The following is a 16,683-nucleotide window of genomic DNA, read 5'->3' as shown; positions in this document are numbered from 1 at the left end:
GAAAATCTGAGGATGACAATGGATCCAGAAAGACAAAAGGTCGTTTCACCAATGTAAACTGAAAAACGAAATACTTGGCTGGATCTGGTCCCTGAAGTTTGGTTCCAAGTAGGTCAGACCTTGACTACTGTCAAGATCAGAAAGCGATCTTAAAACCTACTTGACTCTGAGAACAACAGCACAACTAATGGCTCTTTTATTAATTGGACTGGAGGAAGGAATGTAAGAAAGCAATAAAGCCACAATAGGAGAGATGTGACTGAACATGACAGAAAAGTTCTGAAAAAGAAGAGTAAAGAGATGGTAAGAAGGTAAAGAACAGAGAAGCATCTGGAGGGATGAAGAGACAAAGCTGTTTACATACTTGCTCCCTCCTTACTTTAAGCCATTTTGTTTCCAGAATCCTATTGAGTTCCTGCTTCTGCCTGTAAATTCACCTCCTGCTTCACTACTGCGAGGAAGGAAAGCAACAATATTTTTACTGTTGTGGGAAAAGAAGAAAATTCATTTTCTTACAGTACAGGAAACATAACCATTCAGAAGCAGTAAGGATATATTATGCTCTCCCCACAGTGTCTTTGACTAAGACTTTCTTTTTTTATTTGTAGGTTCAAAATAGTTATCTTGTGTGTGATACAATGTCATTCCTGTTAGAAAGTCCACTTCTACAATCTTAAAAAACTTTAATTTTTTCTACCATCTGCTGTGTAAACTTACCAAATGAGTCTACAAGTCCACTTAACTCTGCTGCTGCATCTTGCATGTTGCCAGGGAGGCTTTTATATTGTTCTTATTCCCTTAAGTCTCTCTTCTCCTTAATGTGTTATCAGGGAGGATGATTTCCCATCTTATTTTCCTGACAGCAGAGAGATGTCCATCAGTTTTGTTTGCTTTGTTTCTTTCTCTTAAAGGCTCAGCAAGTAACTGGAAATTATGTCAAAAGGAGAAAGATACTGCACCAAACAATAGGTAAGTATTCTAAATTCATTGTAATGGATTATAACAAATAAACTATTAGATGATAATTTATATTTGCTTTTGAACCAGAAATAAGCAGATAGTTTCAACTAATAACACCACAGAGGTAATAACATGCATGCTTACTGCTTCTGAACAGATATATTTCTCAAATAGAGGAAAAGAATTAAGACAAAGATACTTTGCTTAACAGTTTGAGATTTCTAAAAAATTTTTCTTTCCCCTTTTGAGCTAATCTTAAATAATCAAGAAAACAGCCTAATATTTTAGCTGATCATAATTTGATAATAGAGGCAGCAACATGAAATTTAAAAATCAATATAAAACAAAAAGAACCGGAAACAGAAGGCAAGTGTTCTAACATTACATACATAATTAGCGTCTCAAGTACAAGAGCAAATCTCAGTTAAGAAATAATTTTAGGAATAAATAGTATCAATAGTACAAGTTCTTATTAAACAAATTTAGGCATCATTAAATGATGCAAAAAATGGCATACTGATTCATCATACATTTATATTCCTCAAGGGAAGAAATTTACATTCCACAGTTAACGTTATTAGTAAGCAAAGAGGTTACAGAGCAACTGTTAAGAAAGGCAAATATTAAAACTAACTTGACTTGTGAATTCATACCCAAGAATCCAGCTTGATAAAAGAACCAAATCCCACCAGCCTACCCTTGTAACTACATCTAGAAGACATTCCAGCAAAACAGAATGCATTGGTCTCAACTGGTTGAAGTTGAATGACTTGACAAAAACAGAGGCCGTAATACTCCAAAAGTTCCAGTTAGTTTAACAGTCCACAATCTTACAGAACCAAAGGGAATTAAAAACAAAAAAACCAACCAAATATAAATATCACATGCATATCAACTATGTGTAATTAAGTACTTAGCAATCTGAGGGCAAGACAGATTAATTTATTCAAGTTAATTTTGAAATAGCTTCCTTAAGTTATGATCAAAATTGAAGAGAATATTTAATATAAATCACTCGTTTTGCACATTTATTTTTTAAGCTATTGTTCCGCACACTTAATCAGTGAAGCCATCAAATAGTTCTTTGTACTAAATTATTTTTAATTAAACAAGACATATTATGTTGCATTTTTATGTAAGAAGTGATAGAACTTAATGTGTTCTATCTAGACTTTGAGTTTTAATTAATTACATTATGCTAACAAGCACTTTGGCTATGGTTTTCAAGACAGTAATTTTTAACTTATTTTTGGCATGTTACATTTAGAAAACTGAAATGTAACAAAAACATATATAAAACTAAAGAAAAAATCTACAGCTGACATTATTAAATACAACACTTCTAAAGAAATGCTACATAACCGAATAAATTTATCAAAACACATTTTACATTTCAAACTGAGCAGTTCATTGAAGAAGGCAAGCACTATAATTATATGAACTGAACACAATGTTTCTGGTCACAATGTCCTTCAAGGGTTTAAAACCAATGTATCTCATCATCTTATGGTTGTTTTTGTACATAAACTGGGAGAGGAAAATGTTCCCAGTTTGGTTATTGAAAAGTCTCTGACTGCCTACTGTCCTGGCTTTTCTTTAGAACTTTGCCAATATTCAGATCTTACTTGAATTTAAAAATCCTGTGTCCAGGCCCTGTCGCATCCCCTCAATACAGAAAACACACTGACAAACAGGAACAAGTTCACAGCAGAGGCCACCAAACATAGCCGGGGACTGCAGCACAGACCCTGTGAGGACAGAGTGGGGAGCAGGGCCTGTTCACCTGGAGAAAAGACGACTTTGGGGGAACCAAAGAGCAGCCCCCAGTACCAACAAGGAGGTTATTCAGAAGACAGAGCCAGGCTCTTTACAGGACAAGAGACAACAGGCCTAAGTTGAAACACAAGAGGTTCAGAGAGGATATAAGGAGAAGGTTTGTCATCCTGAGGTCAGCCCGGCAGTGGATGTGTTGTCTCCATCCTTGGAGGCTTTTACAACCTGACCAGATACAGCCTTGATACCCGTTCTGACCTCGTTACTGACCCTGCTTTTGGCAGGAGTTTGGAGCAGAAACATACTGAGGTCCCCTCCACACTACATTATTCTGTGATTCTGTGAATACAGTATCTCTATTTAATCAAAAGTTACATTATTTGACTAAATTCAGGCCTTAGCAGAATTGTAATAACAACCTCCAAATGGTTTTCTTTAAAACAAGCAGTAATTTAAATAAATCCTTTTCATCTATATTAACCGCCTGTCCAAGATCAGGCATGATACGCTCTTGCTTTCTTTCTGCATGTGCCCTTAGCGTGAAAGAGAGTCCACCACTTTTCCTGGCTCCACATATATTTAACTTATTATTTTAACAGTATGATAAATGACACTCGAGGTGACTTCCCCTTAGGCATTCTCAGTCAGAAATACTTCAGCTACACTGTGGCAAGTCAAAACAATACTGGGTTTCTTAGCCAAGATAGACTTAAGATGTGGGAGAAGGAGAAAAGTAGTTTGACACATTAACACAAAGCACCATGTGCCCTACATGCTGTTTAAAGTAAAGCTTTTCCATATTTCCAGAAATGCCTTCAAGTAATCTAAACATAAAGCTGCTCAAAGATATTTCACAGAAGTTGGTAGAGCAGTCCACAAGGCTACTGCAGGAATAAGAAACTAGACAGACAATGCCTTCTAGCATATTACGGCATGTGGTTAACTTGCTGTAATATCAGGTAGTGACAAACTTCAAATTTCCTTCTAAAAACTCTGACTGTAAAAAATGTTATTTCACCACCTTGCACAGTCTTCTAATCACAGCATAATATCTTAAATGATGAGAAGAGACACCATATATTACCAACTTACCCAAAAATTTTTACCTCAGGTTCAAGAGTTCCAAAAAATTATGTGTCAAAACTCACAGAACCACCATAAAATTGACAAATATTACAATCTTTTTTACAAAACAAAGTAAAACCATTTTAACATTCTAAAGTTAGTTTAAAACTCAGTTTTGTGAGTTCACAGGCAAAAATATTGATAGACTATCAGCCTGAGCAAGTGGCAGAGCTCTTGGAAAACAGACTTGGAAAAGTACCAAAGCCCAAGAAAATTATGGTATAAGTCTGCTGCAGTCGAAAGATATCCTTCTAAACATTGTTAATATACCTGAACCAGCTTGGGTAGCAAAAGAAATGTGAAATTTTCAGTGTCCTGTGCAATTTACACTGCTCTAGCTTCCAGCTGCTGAAATATGAGCTAGTTCAGGTACATCCATGTATGTTACCATCGCACATGCAATTATATTGCAGACACAGCTTCAAATTGATTTGTTTCTAACTTATACTGGTGTAATCTCATTAACCTCAACCAAATAAACCTCCTGGTTTATTTATTCTTCACTTTGACCTGAGTCTATTTCATCACACTGCTTTTAGGTCTGCCAATGCATAACAATGAAAAGTGAAGATTCCAGCTCATTTTTTACACCCACCTTGCACAGGGCCTGTAAGTCCTACTAACAGTTTTGCATTTTTGTTATCACAAACTCAAGTCTAACATGCTTCTTCCTAACTTCTGCAGGCATGCTTCCAAAATACTCACTGGAATTCAGTGCAACTCCATCATCCTTTCAATGCCCAAAACACCATTCTAGTGTGCTAGGCTCCAGTTTTAGGGATCAAAAGACTCACAGGAACAGAATGTTGTCATGTTAGCCAGCTACCTTGAAATCACCTTTAACTGAAGGCAGGTTAAGATAAAAGCAACCAGAAGTATTTGTTCACAAACCCCCCGATAGACAGCATAGTTACAAAGGTTTATGAAGACCCAGGTATAAAGCAATTAAAAGATAACCATGCACCTATTTACACAGTTGTTAGAATAGTTCCAAAGTCTCAACCTTTTGGGAGCCAGCTGTTGGATTGACACACGCTTTATTGCCCACAGCTGAGGATCTGGGTCTTGTGCAATCCCATGTCCTCAGATTCCACTGGGAACCCAAAATTTCTTTTGTAGCTCAGTCCATCTTTGGGGTTATCCAGGATGTGGTTACACAACATTTTCTCTGGCACTCCAAGCCAGCTTAAGAAGTTATCCTGTCCATTCCCCTTCCCTCATGCCACTTGTTCCAAAAGAGAAAAAAAAAAAAAAATTATTTCAACTTAGGTCACAGTTGTGATACAGTTTACAGCACAGCCCTACAAAGAGCTGTTGTGTTTACAAAACCGAGGGAGCAGCAAATTCCAGCGTTTGTGAGAGGCCGAGGAAAGAAACATCTCATGCACCAGGAACAGTTTAAGAGGACACTTAACACACATCATGAAACTACAACCTCTACCTTACTCCTAGATCTCTGGGACTTCATGGTTTATATTTCCTGACAGAAAGGCCAAAACTCTTTCTCTGCTTGGATTCCCACCCATTTCCTCCAGCTTTAGTAATTCTCCTGTCCCTTGGCCATCAGTTGCTAAGTAGGTAGAAGTCTGCTTTCTACTGCTCCAAAGTGCAAAACCTCAAGCTATCAAAATATAAAAAAACCCAAGGACTGTCACTGTTTCACTCAGTGCAGAAATCTGAAAACTATGCACAGCAGACAATTTGTCAATATAATAAAAATAAATCTGTTGCTTAAAAACTGCATATTAACACTGATCTTACTACACAGAACTAGGCATTCAAATCTCACACAACTCTAAAGAGTACAATCTTGTAGAACTGGCTGAAATCTGATTTCACAAGACAATAAAAACTGAAGACATTTCTATGTACATATTATTATATGGCTATAATATATTCCATATTAAAATAAAGCTTCTAGTGGTTCAAAAAATAATCCAAAGAGAGAACCTGTACTGCCAGTGTTGCAAAGTATGGCAAAATAGCGTCAGGAATAAGATCACAAATGCCAGTTAAAATTTCCAAAATCACTTTGTACAAGAAGCAGTTCTTTCCATGTGAGGTACATTTCATAGTGAGAGGAAATGTCTTTAGTAGTTTAATGATAAATTTGAAAAACATGCAAGCTTTCAGGTTCACCAATCCTCTTGGCAGTCTTCACGCAACCTATAAAATGGAAATAGTTTGGCTTTGTCTCCAATTTGGTTCCTTCAACTATAAGGAAATGTTTTTAAAAGTTTCACTTAATTTGACTCCTTTTACTCCCTCCATTTTCTGAGGATAACATTTTGCCTTCTTTACCTTTGTAAATTATAGGACTGGAATAAGAATGGTTTTGATTCTGCTTGTCCCTGAGGGGATGCCCCCTCATACAGACCTGTTGCTATTCGGCCCCGACTCCTGATTTCCAAGCACAGAGGAGTACTCCTTCTTCTAGATGGGATGGAACAAACACGTAAGCGGCTTTTTTTCCCCTCCGCATTTTGGCAACCTTTTGCTCCTTTGCTTCAGAGAGAAGTATAGAGAGAGCACTGGGGAACGCTGTCCCTTCCAAGTGTGTTATAGCTAACTCATGAACAACCATAATACAGTACTGCTACATTTTGCAGAACCAGCACCAAACATTAAAGAATGTCAGAATTCCCCACAACTGGGAAATGCTGCAAAAGAGAAGATTTTTGCTGGCTTATACTGCCTACTGTAGTATGCACTACACCAACTATACCACACATAACAGACTTATTTTTTTCTGAACATCATCCTCCAACATGAAAGCTGTATTTTTAAGAGTGTTTTGTCTTTATAACCTCAGAGCCTCCTATTTATTTGACTATCTTAATAGGTTTCCAAAGCACCTTTTTAACTCACAAAACCCTCTCTCTTATTAGGAATTAATGGTTGTTTTCCAATAGCCTTTGTCCTCAAATGCTCTTACATTAGTCTCGTAGTCGAGTTTTACCTGACATATTCAGTAAAACTCAGACACCACCTGCGGCTCTATCTCTATAACAGAATCCATGCAAGCAATCCCATAATTTCATGTTGAAGTTAACAGGGCTCCCAATCTAAACGCACTCGAACAACTGAGGCCTCTAAAAATTGTTTGAGAAATACAGGCACCAAATTTACTGTATATTTATATGTAGCAAGATTAGACATTTAAAAGTGAAAGTTTTTTAAAATATCTCACCGTGCTGGAAACCCACGCTGTAGCACAACACATTGAACAATAATGAACATTTTGCTCGTAACTACAAAATCCTAGTAGTAATCTCAATACCTAATACCAGCTCTATTTCCTAGGCCTGGCATCGAATATATTCTTCAGCTTACTAGGAAGTATTGAACAGCAACCTAAAAACAACTTTGGTGATAACTGGTTAACATGGGACTCGAGCAGTATCAAAATTAAGAGCTATCCAAGTGAAAAAACAGAAGACAGATAACACTGACGTCAACAAACACAAAATAATAAACTCCTGAATGAATAACTTAACAGCTATTCCCACATGGCACTGAATTTTAAGCCAAATGTAAGCAGATAAACAAAATAACCATGCACAGGATGTGCAGCTCAACAGAATCTCTGCTTAACACAGGCACACACAAGACAAGAAACAAAGTGTTCCAATGAACAAAGAATGAGATCAAAACCAGTCTCATTTCACCTGGAATATTGTCTTTTGTGACATCAAACAAAACACAGAAAACCAGAATCAATTCATAGATTTATCTGAGCTATGGACAAATACTAAAGATACTAGGGAAAAAAAAAAAAAAAAACCCAAACCAAAAAAACCCAGAAGAAAGCCCAGAAGAAGGGACAGAGGTATGGAAAAATCAAAACATCAAGAGCTAATGCCTCTCTTCCTAATAAAAGGAAATGTTCAACCATGATTAAAAAGCAATCTACTAACAACAAAAGGAACTGTGTAAGTCACTGTCAAAGACACAGATGCAGAGACAACTCACATCATAAAAGGACAATGCTTGTATTTATTTTAAATCAATAGTTGGCTGCACCACGTTAGATTTTTTTTTCCTCTATAAGTCAGATTTAAATATTCATGTTTGACTGTGTGATACAGTGACTGCATAACCAAAATTAGACGGACAATTATCTTCCAGGCAAGTCATTCTACTTGCCTACTCAAGTACCACCCAGATTTTCCTCCACAGAACATTGCTTTCTAGTACAGGTCAACAGGACAGAAAGAAAGCTAGGAATTACTTTTAAAGATCAAATCAGCTGTACCTCAATGCCCACAATAACACAAGGAGATTATATCATTGTCCATGTGAATCAGATCTCTCTGCATTCAGTACTGCATAACCCAAGGAGCTTAGCACTGGAGTGAGGCATCACCATTTTTCTTTTGGCATCTCACAGGTTGCAACTGACAGTGACAAGATACCTTACACTTGTATCTTGTAGCTCTCACTGTACTGCAAGGCATATAACCCATTTAAGTGAGAGATATAATGTACTCTCTAGATCAACACAGCATGCAACAGAAAGCACCTACTATTTGTATGTGGCAAATAAAACTGATTATAGTTCTTCCAGCAGAACTACTATAAAGAAGCTTCATTGGATATACGCATTTTTGTTTTTCAAGTCTCCATAAAAACCGATCTACCTCATGGAATAATCAGAAATTCAAAAAAGCTCCTCATTTACCTTCTGATAAAGAAATCACATCTGAAACAAGTTACAGAAATACAAATCCACACATGAGCTCAAATGTTGACTCAGATCTTGCTAGTCTTACTCATATTAGTCATCTTACTGGGCTCATGCTGAGAACGCTGTGGGTGGACATACGAATTCATATGGAACCCACTGAAATCAGTGGACAGCTAGGGTCAGAGGCTTTGAAACAGCAGTTCTATTAAATCAAATGGAAAAAATATAACTGTGTATTACCTAATAACAGTGTTAATATTTGCATACAAGCCCAGGTAAAAAGAAGGGGGGGGGCGAGGGGCTTATAACAGAAATGCTAGCCTATAATAGCATAGGATAATTCAGGTTGAAAGGCACCTCAGGAGGTCATCTAGTTCAACCTCCTAGTCAAAGCTCCAGTTATTTTTATTAAAAAGCCATGAGGTTTTGGTTGCCTTCTTCCACATCGGTTGTTTTTTCAAAACACCATTAAAACAAATATTGTTTTAATTATTGCATGTTTAATTATGTTAATCTGCTTTTTAATGATAGTTTTGTAACTTTTGATAGTAGTTCCCTTTTATCCAGAACTAACACCATTTACTTCATGTATCTGTTTAATATTACTGTATTTCTGAATCTTGTTTATTTCCCTCTTAAGGTTCTTTCAGCTGAGATGCTAGATTATTTCCCGTAACTGCAAGCATCATCACTTAGCTTTTTGTTTACATAAGGTCATACTGTAAAAACGCCCCAGAGCCAAGACAGAGAGACCAATGGCAAAAATGGCAACCCTGTTCAGTATAACTGCTTTTCTTACAACTTCAGCAAGAAGATGCCATTGCTGGTACAAGATGGCAGTGACATTCACTTTAGTAGTATTCTGTGGTCATGCATAACATTAACTCCACATAGTTTGGAAATGGTTATTCTACAGAGATTTCAGCTTCGTTTTTTATTAGCCCAATCACCACTCTTAACAGCTAAATTCTCCTTTCATTTTCCATTCTGCAGTTCCAGTCAATCTGATTTGATCAACAAGAATGTCAAACCATTTTCTGCATTCTGTAAACTTCTTGCTCATTAAAACTTCCCCTCCCAGCAGCAAACACTACTTCCCTGTGTTGTTGTCGTTGGCACTTATGAAAATGAAAAACTCAGTAAATAGCTCAGATTTAAGGCTTCTCTGGAAAGCGCACCACTTAAAATCCCTATCATTTCACACTGTAATACTGACGTTGTTTACTACAAAATTGTCCATTTACACCACTGAAGTCACTTGGGACTCATTCTCATCAAGCAGAAGACAGTGACAGCTCCTGTGTTCCTACTGAATCCTCAATTTACTGTCACCAACCCTAAGCAGAGAAGATAAACGGACATGCCCAAGGAACATCACTACAATATTACTCCCGTATCAATTACTAGGAAGACGGGGGGGGGGGGGGGGGGGGGAGTTAATCCATATAACTGATCCAAACTATCCTTTCTAACAGTGCACCTAACTGCTCTATAATCTCCTGTCAATATTGATTCTCCATAAAATACAAGCTTTAAAAATATTTCTCCACCTAAACTACATACATATTAAATTTGACTAACAACAGAACCAGTGGCGAAGTAGATGATAAATTGGAAGCTGTACAGGGGTAAGATGTCAGAAACACTGACCATTAAGCAACTAATCTCAAGTGCAAAATCACATTTGAAACTGTAAGTAGCCATCACAAGCTTACTGATTACGTTTCCCTCTGCCCAACAACCAAAAAGAGCACAGTCTATGTCTCTCTGGCAACAAATAATTTGCGAAAAACCAAAGCAAGGTGTTATTTTCTCACCTGTCACAGACTGCAGAGGTGAGAAGGGGAAATCTGAAGACAAAGCCAATCAGGTTCTAATTAGACTTCAGTTGCACAAAAAAAAAAAATCTGAATAAGTTTTATCTGCAACTCTTTTCTAAAAGAAAAAAAAAATCTCTTGTGAAAATAAATGAAATTCATTAATTCATAACCCACATCTAGGGAAACATTTCCCCACCCAGAAGCAAATGCAATACAGACATACGGAGAAAAGCCACAGATGCTTCTGTGAATGTTTGCCCTCCTCCTGCAATGAGCCTATTTTTTTTTTTCACGGCACAAGTAAGTACTCTCGAGGAAGTTCTCCAGCAAAATGCACCACCTCCACTGAGGTGCGGCAGCCAGAAGAGGGACGGCGGACTTCCAGGTCCCCCACGGGCCAGCCTCCCGGCAGCGCTGTTTACGCGGGGGGGACACAACAGTGACCGGCACACGCACCGCCACACAAGAAGGGCCTTCCGTGCCGACCGAGAGCCCTTCTGCCCCTCTCCCTCCCCAGGTGGGGCCTAAGGGGCGGCTGTCCCGCCGAGCGCCGCCCGCCGCCCCCCGCGGGGCCCCGCCGCCGCGTTGCCTAGCGCCAGCCCCGCCGCGCACCCCCGCCCTCTCGGCCCCCCGCACTCACGCGCCGCGGGGTGCGGGCAGGGGCAGCCGCCACACGCGGCTCTCGGGACGGCCGGCGGAGCCCGCCGGCAGCGGGACGGGACGCGGGACACGCCGAGGTGCAACCGCCACCCCGCTCCCCCGCCTACCCCCGCCGGCCGCGGCGGCCAGCGGGCAACGGCCGCCGGGCGGCGCTGCCCCACTCACCCCGCCGGCGGCTGGGCAGACCGGCGCGCGCAGGCAGCTTCCCCCGCGGCGCCCGCTCTCTCTCCATGCACGGCGCCGGGGGACGCGGCGGCGGCGGCAGCGGCAACGGCAGCGGCGTGCCGAGCCGCGCTCTGCCCGCTGCCTCCGCGCGGCCGCCCCGCCCTCCCGCGCGGGGGAGCGGAGGGGGAGGGGCGGGGCAGCCGCCCTCTCGCTGGGCGGGACGCGAGCCGCGAGGCTCCCGCCGCCTGCGTCATCACGCAGCTGCTAGGCGACGCGCGGGGCGGGGCGCCGGCCGGGCCTCGGCGCGGCGGAGCTGGGCGCCCCCCTCCGCTCCCCCGCCGGAAGGGCGCCGCCTCTCGCGGGGCAGACCCCTCCCTCGGCCCCGCGCGCAGCCGCCCCTCGGTGGGCCCCCGCGGCGGCCGCCGCTGCGGCGGGACGGCACTCGCCTCAGGCAGGCCGTGCTGGTGCTGGCTGCCGGCAGCGCGGCCAGCGCAGGGCCAGCGCAGGGCCAGCGCGGAGCAGCTGGCCCGTGGAGACGGCAGCCTGCCTGGTAGGCGCTGGAGAGGGCACCAGGGCTGCGTCAGTGCGGGAAGGGGGACCTCCTGTGCAGGCGGGTGCTGCTTCCTGCCCCGCTCCCCGCCCTCCGGTCCCTGTGGGGAACAAGGGCTTCTTGTCTCTCGCAAGTTTCCCTCTGCCCTCGCCAGTGGGAGCCGCTGTGAGGTAAAAGCTCAACCGAAGTGAGGCAAAGGGCCTCGGACCAGCGAGCGCGAGTTTGAGGGACAGACCTTGCCTTGTTCAGCCGTGGTAAACAAAAGCAGTGCATCTTTGCTGTGGTCTCGCTGCACAGTAGCGTGTGTGTTAGCTGGGCCAGAGGAAAAACGCATGGGTTCTTTTTAAGCAGTGCGCGTGTGTGCCGGTCGTCCCAGCTCCCAGGATTTATTGCGCAGTTCCAACCTTGCAAATGTACGCTTTTCAGTAACTTCTCACGCGATGAGTTTGTTCCGTATTTTCTTGTCCATGCCAAGTAAGCATGCTTCATCTGAGAGCTCTGGAACTAGGTTGTCTGTTGCAGACGAGCAAGAAGAGGAAGAACTTGACGGCTGACCTGTAGAGATGGTGAGTTAAGGAAAGAACACCAGAGTCAGAGGACTTGACCTACAAATATGTACTTGTGAAGTCTTTATCCAGCAGACAAAGGAAGAACAGAAGTTGGGACAGGGAAGGACTAAAAAGCCTTGTAAAAGTTTGATAGATGATGAGTCTCAAAACTACCAACAGGCTCGTGCTCATAACTTTCAGTGATCTCAAAGCAAGCTGTTAACTGTCAGCTAACAATTTGGTACTGTCAATATAATACCATTCTTTAAGGACAAGCTTATCACTGTCATTTCTGCGGTGTTATATGTGTTTTTTTACTCTCTGTGCAGAAGAAAAGAGTATGCCCATGTCATATAACATCATCTTACAGAAAACAAAATCGAGGCCATTTGAACTAGAATTTAACTCGGTGTGTAGATTGTTTTGCGTATTTGGTTTCCTTGAACATGCAGTTTAAAGGACACCTGGTGATTTTGAAATAAGGTCAATTACAGCATGTTTTCTTCTAGTATATCTAGTTCCTAATCTCACTGAAAGTTTCTGTGGTATTACATCCTCCAATAATTTGTTTTTCATTTTTAATGTCTCTCTCTTTCCAGGCTGCAGTGTGGAAAACTCACACAAGCATGTACTGCAGTGACACTGAAAAGTTCTGGCAAACAGGGAGAGGAAACAAACTGCAAAATAAAAATGTTCTGATGCCTCCCAAATATAATCACCTAATATACCACTGGTATTCAGACCGCGTAGAAGACTATTGAGAGTCGTGTACTATGTTGGTTGTGCTCACTGCATATCTAAGACTCTGCGCATCAAGATCTCTGTCGACAGAACCCTGGAAGTGCAAAGAATTCTACTGAAATAGATGGGAAATCCTTATATTATTAAGTTTCAACATTTTGTCAGGGTCAGGTCTAGTTGCACCTGCAAAACTTGCCAAACTCTTGACTGATAAAGCGCACCATCAGTTGACGAGATTGCAAAAGTCCACTCTACGTTAGGACTCCAAACATTACAGCTTATCTAATGATACCAGACATTTTGACTTTTGTTTGTCTTCCATTATAATTAAACACATTTTAGCATAGTATAGCAAGAAACACTATTGTCCTATGAAATACCCTTTTTCACTAGTCTGTTCAGCATTGTTCATTACTTTCAACAGTGTTCCTGCTACTCTGTTAATTTTTAACAAGTCCTTTCAAAGGTATCTGCACCCAAAGACTGTCAGCATCTCAGATTTGCATCTTATTACCATGTAAGCATCCCCCTTTCGTTTTTCTTTGCTAAATGACCATACGCAGTTGCCACACATTTGCATGTTAATACACCTGGGTACAAGTGTCAGCCTGTGACATGTGGGAACTTAAAAGGATTGAAGTGTCATTAACCTACATCCTGTTTACACATTTCATTTCACGTATTCACACCGTGCCAAGCACAAATATGTGTAGGGTGTAGTAACACAGGCATAACCACAGAATCCTAAATTAAACAAGGATGTAAAACACTAAACTTAGTAAACATACTCCCAAATAACGGACAAAAATACCACTAATTATACACAAAATGTGATTTTTACAACTGTTGTAACAACTTCCCTTCAGAGTTATTTTGCTTTTCAAAGCAGGTTACAAAACTTGCTGTCTTTGCAAAAGGCTTAGTTTTACCTTCTTGATCAATTCTGTGTTCCAAATTGTAGGATTAGCATACAGACCAGGAAATAGATTTTGTTTCATTTTCATATTCAAACAGGTAAAAACGATAGAAGCAGTTTTGTTGTAGTTACTTCAAAACTTCTCATACTTGGATTTAGATGTATCATTTTCAGCTGGAAATAAAATCAAAGCACATTCTGTGTTCAGGGTGGGGGGGATTATTTGCAAAACCTTGACGAATTAGAACAAATTAGAACAAGTTACTCATTTAAGTCAAATCTGTGAAGTCAGGCGGTCTGCGTGTATTTCACTTTTCCTTCGACTTTTGGAGTAGGATGTAAGATTCTTCACGTTTAAAGATAAGTACATATGTTGTAATAGTTTTTCTCCTTCTCTTTGTGTAGGCCTAGCCTCAGAGAAAAACGTATTTCAGTTAAAAAAACATGCCTTTTCTTTAAATACATGGCACAAAGAACACTCTTGAAGGAAACTTTTTCATTATTTATAGTCATTCTCTGAAACCTATTTCCTTGAGTGATATGAGTGAATACCTCCTTCCTGGAGGAGAAAAGAGGAACAAGCACCTGTAAATACAGGTTTGCATATGATTCAGCTCCCAAAAGGACACGCTTCTGATTCATCCACTTTGGAAAAAAAAAACCTAGGAAAAAAGCCATTTCTTGGCTTTGAGGATCCCAATGGTAAGTGTAAGTTTGTCCCCTTCTAGACATTCACTTGATAACTGTGCCTCAGAGAGACAGTAGTGAGCACCTAAAAAAAGGCCATAATGCATTTCTGCAAAGACTGCTTTTGGAGCATATACCTAAGAACGCAAAATGTGCTTCCCCAGACACTAAATTCTACCCTGAACACTGCTGCTGGTGGAAGATGCACTTCTTTGACCCTACCTTCTGTCACAGCCGCCTGTGTTCTTGATCAGGTACAAAATGCTGCATCATACAACAAACCCAGAGGAAAAATAGTAATAATTAAAAAATAAAAACAACAAAAAACCCCACAGAAAATAACCCATAAGAACCTGCATCAGTTCAATTGCTGAGCAACTGAAAAGCACTCAGACGCTACAGTGACTAACGCGGTACAAGGACTTCTATAAAACAGAGAGGAATAAAATCAGATAATGCTCCCCCCTCCTCTGTATCCATAACTGCCCTGTTTCCCTTCCATAGCATTCTCCAGGGGCCTGGTAAGCTGATGCTTTCCAGCAGCTCTCTGGGATCCCATCCAAGCGGTACAAGGAGAAGACAGTGAAGAAGTCCGCTTTATAGCCTACAGGGATCAGGAACAGTGCTCTACCTGACAGATTCTTGGTTCATATGATGGGGACGTGTGTGCCGGAGGTGCAGCAGCAATAAAATTTGGATTAAAAAAAGATGACATAGTGGTATTGCTGTATTGCTTACCTATATTGGTAGCATATACACAGATCAACCACATGTAGCGCATAAGATTTTCATCTGTATCTTTCAAATTGAGTTATTCTGGTTTTGTTGGTTTCAATAGTTTCTGATAGGTTTTCTGCAAATAGAGGAAGAGTGAGTAATTTTTTTATTTACTCTTTAATGAAGCTGATTGCCTCATATGAACAGCAATGCCTGCACCAATCTCCACACTGCCTGTGGTTCTATTAAATGTTCCAGGCCTTTGAACCCTCTCATCCAGGTGGCTCAGCACAGGTTGGTGTGGATCTGATCTGGAGATGGAGCAAATTCATTTCTTGCCAAGTTAGTTGAGTCAGAACTGAGCAGCAGCATGGGATTTCCTTTTAAGGAACATGTGCCTTTCTCCTGTTGTAGGATAAAGGCTAGCATTCGGCCAACAGTTATGTAGCTGGAAAAAGCAGATTCTCCCTCCTTAACAAAATTTGCTAACAGAATTAAACAAACCAAAATTAATAAAACTGCAACCTGAGTTGAAGGAGAACCTTGAAGTGTAGACACTGGAAACCTCAGCCTGCAGTGTTTGCCTGTGGCTCTGCAGTCAAAACTCCTAGTGATTGCAATACAGATGCCTCAGGATTCCATCAGTATAGGTCTCCATTGAGTTACACTTTATTTCCTAATCAAATTTTGCTTGCATAGGTTTTGTTTTGTTGTGTTTTCCCCCAAGACTGTTTCATCTTTAGAGCAGGATATCCTCTGTGTTTAACTGGTGCCTAAACACAATGATATGTGATTTCGTATGGGTTTTGGTTATACTGTTACACAAACTGAATGTATTTATATTCATAATAAAGAGGAGCTAAAGTTGTGCCTTCCTGGGTCTATCTATCACTAGGAAAACAGATTATAACTACCCCCCAAAAGTATTTGAAAATCCCTTGGGACTAGGGAAGTGTACTAACTTGAAAACGTCTTGTAACAGATTTTGCAGGGACCAGGGTTTGGTTTTTTTTTCTTTTGAAAAATCTAAGCGCAATCACCTCAGCCTTTCTTACATTAGTCAAACATGGGAAACAGCCCACTTCCCTCATCTACACAAACTAATATTTCTGCTTTCAGCCTTGGAGTTTCCAAACATTTAGAGGGACTCAAATTGACCAGAAGTACTCTAATGCAAAATGAAGTTTCCAGCCCAGGTTCATGTAAATACCTTCTCCAGGACTTCATCCTGTGCAGTGTTCAGGACTGCATAATGACTTGGGTGGACCTGGTATCAGTTTGTGGAAAGTAAGTTTGTTATTTGAAATAGGTATTTTCACACATGTACATATATT

The 16,683-nt window shown here is 40.9% G+C and overlaps 1 protein-coding gene and 1 long non-coding RNA gene across 4 annotated transcripts in view; one reads left to right on the top strand and one right to left on the bottom strand.

Moving 5' to 3' along the window:
* The window catches only part of JAK2 (Janus kinase 2), a 94,726-nt gene extending 83,366 nt beyond the window's left edge, over positions 1-11,360 (bottom strand). Inside the window, exons 1-2 of one of the 3 annotated variants that reach the window (XM_075488660.1) lie at positions 11,191-11,360; positions 10,363-10,427 (exon numbers count right to left, since the gene is read on the bottom strand). The gene's annotated coding sequence lies outside the window, so the exon portion shown is untranslated. Of the gene's footprint in view, positions 1-10,362; positions 10,452-11,190 lie in introns of those variants that run through there. The other 2 variants (XM_075488661.1, XM_075488658.1) reach the window with 2 other exon arrangements.
* A 305-nt stretch (positions 11,361-11,665) lies between these two features.
* Positions 11,666-16,137, top strand: LOC142402830 (uncharacterized). The gene is made up of 3 exons (XR_012773485.1): positions 11,666-12,771; positions 12,888-14,647; positions 15,137-16,137. It is a non-coding gene; the product is annotated as an uncharacterized LOC142402830 (long non-coding RNA).
* The last annotated feature ends 546 nt before the right edge of the window (positions 16,138-16,683 follow it).

The sequence above is a fragment of the Mycteria americana genome, chromosome Z (assembly GCF_035582795.1).
Source record: "Mycteria americana isolate JAX WOST 10 ecotype Jacksonville Zoo and Gardens chromosome Z, USCA_MyAme_1.0, whole genome shotgun sequence".
NCBI classification, from domain to species: Eukaryota; Metazoa; Chordata; class Aves; order Ciconiiformes; family Ciconiidae; genus Mycteria; species Mycteria americana.
This window is presented reverse-complemented; position numbering and strand designations above follow the sequence as displayed.